This window comes from Zingiber officinale, chromosome 9A (genome assembly GCF_018446385.1).
Source record: "Zingiber officinale cultivar Zhangliang chromosome 9A, Zo_v1.1, whole genome shotgun sequence".
In the NCBI taxonomy this organism is placed as follows: domain Eukaryota; kingdom Viridiplantae; phylum Streptophyta; class Magnoliopsida; order Zingiberales; family Zingiberaceae; genus Zingiber; species Zingiber officinale.
This window is the reverse complement of record NC_056002.1, coordinates 103,230,161-103,236,777: the sequence shown is the minus strand read 5'-3', so window position 1 is coordinate 103,236,777 and position 6,617 is coordinate 103,230,161. Positions and strand designations below refer to the sequence as shown.

The 6,617-nt window shown below is 36.2% G+C and overlaps 1 long non-coding RNA gene across 1 annotated transcript; it reads right to left on the bottom strand.

Moving 5' to 3' along the window:
* Window positions 1-2,672: 2,672 nt before the first annotated feature.
* Window positions 2,673-4,684, bottom strand: LOC122021722. Its single transcript, XR_006122617.1, has 2 exons — window positions 3,638-4,684; window positions 2,673-3,007 (listed from the first exon to the last, which is right to left on the bottom strand). It is a non-coding gene; the product is annotated as an uncharacterized LOC122021722 (long non-coding RNA).
* Between the last annotated feature and the right edge of the window lie 1,933 nt (window positions 4,685-6,617).

Genomic DNA, 6,617 nt, shown 5'->3' with positions numbered 1-6,617 from the left:
AGGAATGCACATGTAATTTAGATTGAAATAAAAATGTAAAATCCTAAAACTAATACAGCTCCTGCTGTATTTAATACATACAATCATGCGCACACATAAAATGCCCTTGACATGTCCAAGGGTCCAATCACACACAATAACTATAAGCCGTAATAGTTGGAGCCTGCAACCACAGAGTTAGCATATGCTACTATTATCTTGCCTAAATTATATATGACATGTGCATAATTAAACTGAAAACCAAACACACAGAGGGAAACCCTAGCTCTGATACTAATTGTTGGTTGCTACTCGGAATATCGTACCGGTTCCTCTGTAAAAAGATTTTGTACAAGTCCTGAATCATTCCTAACAACCTATTGTGTTCTTTAGAAATTAAATTTGGAATCGCAAACAGAACTTAACATTATTGATTCCAAATTCAACTTATCTATTCTTAGAGGTTTAGACTTGGATCGCAAACGATGTCTAACATTATTAATCCAAATCCACCTATGTTACAAATTTGATAAAATATTTATTTCAGAGATCGGCTTCCAGGTTAAACATGGCGAGGCACTAGACCTTCTTGGTTATGGGAGCATCCACCACTTCCTAGGCAAAGTCTTTCAACGAAATTCAATATTTAATATCCTTATAGTAACCCTAGGTTTAACCAATAAGAACAATCGAATCACAAGATTGGAAAAACAAAAGAAACACAAATTCGAAACATAAATCCGAAACCTAGAAACGTTAGCCTCTTGTGTTTGGTATTTCAAGATCTAAACAAAAAGATGAACTAGTTATGATGCGGAAACTAATAACTAGTTATACCTTTTGTAGCTTATAGACCTCATGATCTTCTATCGTATTCCTCTTCTTATCTCAGACGTAATGTGGGCGACGATCTACCGAGACGAGAATCCACCCAAGCTTCCTTCTTCTCCAAGCAAGTTTCGGCCACCACTAATCTTGAAGAGATGAAAAACTTTCGGCCACCAACCAAGCTCCAAGGGATGCTAAGAAACAAAGCCTCCTATCTCTCCTTCTTCCTCTAACAAGATCCGGCCACCACCAAGCTCCTTGAGATGAAGATGTCGTCGGCCACACAAGGAAGAAGAATAGGAGAGGAAGAGGAAGAGAGGGCCGACCACCACCAAGGAAGAGAGGAACAATAGAAGATGTATTGTTATGAGGTGAGGCACCTCTACCCTCTCTTTTATATTCCTTGGTCTTGATAAATAAGGAAAGTTTTAATTAAAACTTCCTTAATTTCCTTGCCAATAAAAGGAAAATTTAATTAAAATATCCTTTTCTTGTTTCTATTGGCCGACCACCTCAAATCCTTCAAATAAGGAAAGTTTTAAACACAAAATTAAAACTTCCTAATTTGTTTCCGGAATTTTTTTAAAATAAAATTTATCTTTAAAAATTCCCTTCATGGTTGGTTATAAAAGGAAACTTTTATAAATTAAAATCTCTCTATTAAAACATGTGGATGATTACAATAAGGAAAGTTTTCTCTAAAATTAAAATCTTCCTTTCAATCTACAAATAAGGAAAGATATCAAACATTTCTCTTAATCTTTTGTAGAAAATATAAAATGAAATATTTAATTTTAAAACTCTCTTTTAAATCATGGCTTCCACATAAGGAAATATTTTAAAAAATAAAATCCTTTTAATTTTATTGTGGTCGACCACCTAAGCTTGGGTTCAAGCTAGGTCGACCACACTTCAACCCATCCAAGTCTTATCTTGGTCGGCCCTTGCTTGGGCTCCAAGCTTGGCTTGGCCGACCACCTTAGGATGGGTAAGAAAGTGGGTACAGGTGGGTATAAGACTTTATAAATAAGAGGCTATGACAGGGACCGAGAGGAGGAATTGGTTTTAGTCTCCCGATGAACTTGAGCTTTCCGTGTTCACCCCGAACACCCAACTCGAGTTCATCAATAATATCTCATTTTACTAAAGAGTTATTATTGAACTACAGCACCAATCTCATATTATTATATGGGTTCATTCTTATCATGAGTGTGTTAATCTCTCTGTATTTAAGATATCGAATGTCCACTAATTAAATGAGTTACTGACAACTCACTTAATTAATATGTAGCTCCAAGATTAGTACCACTCAACCTTATCGTCATGTCAGACTAAGTTCACCTGCAGAGTTTACATGATAATCCTTATGAGCTCCTCTTGGGGACATTATCAACTTAGATTACTAGGACACAGTTTCATTCTATAATCAACAACACACCATATAAATAATATCATTTCCCAACTTATCAGACCTATTGATTTATCGAACTAAATCGCACCCTTTGATAAATTAAAGAAATGAATATTGAGTATATGTGCTTGTTATTATATCATGATTAAAAGCGCACACTTCCATAATAATAAATGTCTTGTTCTTTTATGTAGTCAGTATAAAAAGAACTTACCTTAAATAGTTCTACTCAATACACTTAAAGTGTACTAGTGTAATTTTATAGTCAAGATAAACTAATACCAAATTATACTATGACTATTCCAATGATTTGTTTCTATCCATCTTAGTCGTGAGCTACTGTTTATAATTTATAAGGAACTAATAACATGATCTTCTGTGTGTGACACCACACACCATGTTATATTCAATATAAATTAATTGAACAACTACACTTAGCATATAAATGTAGACATTTGACCAATGTGATTCTTTATTTCAAAATAAATGTTTACAAAAAGCTAGGTTTTTAGTATACACTCTAATACTCTAAACCTTTACCGTGAAAGAATCATAATAGTAATCCTATCAAAATAAACCACCATACCCAATATAAATAGTAGCATTACAACCAAAAAAAAATGGGGAACCACCAGTATATTTCCTTATACAAATAAAGAAAGACACAAGAGAAAACAAGTCTTCACAGCACTCCTAAGACCTCCGGACAGTGTGTCATGCGTCCATCCCACCTCCTCGTCTACTCCATTCGTATGCCCTCCATCATATCTTGGGAGGTGTCTCCCTCACCTGTAATGTAAGCATCATGAGTCTACGAGCCTAGCAAGTACATCCCATATGAAAGATATGACATTCATATAGTGGCAGGAATAGTAACTAGTAGGCATAGAACATAAATAAATTACAGAATAGAGAAGGAATATACGATATGCAAAAGAGCCTACATAGCTAATACGGGTGGATATGACACAATGTGATAACCACAATTTGAGCCAGTCATTTAGTCCATAATCATGACACTAGAGGTATCTCCTAAGAGAACATACAGTCATATAGCTAAAGCTAACATAAACTTTAGTATCAGTCAAGTTTGAAAGGGCCCTCCCTGGAGCTCATCCCAAGATACATATCCCATACTATCACCATATATGCCCATATCCAACCATCATTCCTATTCAATAAACATGATCTACCCATATCATACTTTGCAACTTACTTAAACAGTATTTGTACAAAACATTTACATAAGAAACTTAGTTCTACTCATTTCATGGTCATGCTCATTTTAATGAATTTAACGAAGAACTTCCATGTCAAACCTCAGAAACATGCAACACATAGGAAAGCCAAACCAAATTCAGCTCCTAAATCAAACCGGCACACAAAATTCCAAAAAAACTAGCACCTAATTATCCATACCGGCAAACAAGAATACCATAAGGACTTCAGAGCCTTCACCGAGAGTAGGAACCATAATGAATTCAGTTCAATACCTACTAGATCTATCCACAATCACGCAACTGACACTAAAGGAATCCGAGATCACCCAAGAGGGTCATGAATCCACAAAAGAATTTCCAATGCAATTCTCAAAAGTCGGCAGCTAAACAAGAGACAAACACGAACCTCTAATCGCTCGCAATAACATAAATAACATCGACTTGAAGTTAAACTCCACAGCTATTTCCGGAACAGATCATCCTCGACTTAAATCCACACAAAACCGAACAACATCAAGTTAAATTCGTACAAATTCCATAGCAATTCGGAAAGCAAAAGCAGCAACAACTAATTCCAATTGAAGCTTATCTACTGGGAATCATTACAGAGCCCCAACGACATTAGTAAGAAGCACATAGGAGAGAAAATATCATCATTCCAATTCAAATCTATCCAGCGATTTCAATACCATAAGAAACCAGAGCTTCACCGTTCAAATAGTAAAACATCAGCAATCACCAAACCCAATCGAACCTAACCGAGCATCAGAAAGGAGCAGACACCATTGAAACCAGTTGGAACCACCAAGAACTCGATTCAGAAACTCAATCCATGAAGAGAAATCCCCTACAACATCGTAATCAATCAAAATGTTCCTATCCCTAGCAAAAAATAGGAGAATCGTGAGATGAAACCAGGATACCATGGAAACCCCAAATCACAACTCATTCAACCAAATCGAACATCCTCGGCATGCTTATCAGACTCACCTATGCTCCTATCCTCTACCCTATGGAACTCACATCAACATATAGACATGTACTTGCATTTCTCTTCTTTGTGTCACCGTAGAAACTCCTCGCTCAGTGGATTCATGTAGGTAGAGAGGTGTTTGGGGACCTCTGCGTCCGGTCGCAGGGTCCTCCGCGACACGTCGGCTTGGAAAGATGCTTGATCGGAGCTTGGGGCTTGGTGAGCAGTTCCGTCGAGGTCGGCGGAGCTAAGCAAGGAGTGGGAATCGATGGTTTTGGGGGAAATAGTGCGAGGATTTTATACCTAGGTTACAATTTCTTACTTAGGCTAATTAAATTAATCAACCCCTAATTCAAATAGGCCCTTCCATCAAGCTTCCCATCTCTATCCCCTCAAACATGTAGAAACATATTGTACAAGTTTATTTGAACTTTCGAAAAATTCCTAAAATTTGTATTAAATTTTATGATTTAATTCTCTTGATTAGCGCTCGTGTGACCTTAGTAATTTTCATAAATAAATTAATTATACTTGTGAGACCTTACAGGGTAGCCACTACATTACTAGACTGAGGTAGTCGATATGACAACTATTGTGGTTGATTATCAGGTTTCCATGAAGCATTCTGATGTAGAAATGGTAATTGTTGATGTCGTTGATGTTGATACTGTTATTGCAGTGGTTATTTCTGCTGTTGCTGTGGTGGTTTATCTTTGTTCAACAATAATGGACACTGAGACTTCCAGTGTCCCTTGTCTTTACAATAAGCGCACTCATCACTAGAAACCTTCGAAATCGACCTATTTTGGTTATATGGCAGAGGTCATTGTGGTGCTTCAAAAATAGATGACATAGATGGTGTAATAGTCCCCTTATTAACCAGAGACTTAAGGTGAATCTCCTCATCTAAAAATTCATGTACCACTGAATCAATGGAAGAGAGAGGATTATGATGCAAAACTACCCCCACACAATCCTTCAAAATCATCATGAAGAGCCATCAAGAATTGGACTAGACATTGTTCTTCTCTACGAGTGATATAAGCTCGGAATGCTCGTAATTTGAGGATTCTGTGGTTACCAATTGGTCCCATAGTTTTGACATGACAGAATAAAAATCTTGGATGCCCATATCTTTTTGTCAAAGTGTACGGATATCTACTTCCAATTGATATTATTTGACAAAGTTAGACTGCATGTATAATCTTGCCAGATGATCACAAACATCTTTGACAGTCTCATACTTGGTCAACTGAGCACTAATGGAGTGTATAATAGAATTATTGATCCATGTAATAATCTTTATATTATCGGCTATCCAACATCCAATGACTTTGCATAATTAGCAGTTTTGTTGTCCATAGGTTTAACTCGCACACCTGAAACATATCCCCATATAGATTTTCCCTGCAAGAAGTTTTCTTTATAACATATCTTCATTATGAATAATTTTTTCCATCCAGTTGGGCACCAATTGATTGAAGCGAATTATCTGTATGACCAGTCATGGTGACAAAATGAATAGTACTCACGAATAACTAAACAGTAAATAAAACCAAGTTGATGTGAAAACAAAAGGAACCCAATCAAAGGCTCATAACCAAAAAAAATTTTAGACGCACTAAAAAAATTTTTGATCCATGAAAACTATGGATGTGATTAATACTTCAATCGAACTATCAAAATCATGAAGATGAAGGCTCTGTTGGTTGCTACTCGGAAAACCTAGAGGTTCCACTGTACAAAAATTTTGTACAAAGGTCTGAACCTTTTCCTAGCTACCATGTGTTCTTTTAAATTAAATTTTGGATCACCTGCGGAACTTAACACGTTTGATCCAAAACTTAATCTATTTGTTCTTTTAGGTTTTGACTTGGATCTCCTGCGGAACTTAACACGTTCGACCCAAATCACCTTAAATTATTAATTCCATTAAATATGAATTTTCATAATTGGTTCCCAGTACTGACGTGGCGAGGCACACGACCTTCTTGGATATGGGAGCAACCACCACCGACTAGACAAAACCTTTTATAGAAAGCTAATATTTAATTTCCTAAAATAACTTTAGGTTAACCGAAAAGAACAATCAAATCACAAGGAAAAGAAAAAACAAAAGAACACAACATCGAAAAACATATTCAAAATTCTAGAATCGTAAGCCTCTTGTATTTGGTATTATTTCCATAAATAACTAGTATGATGC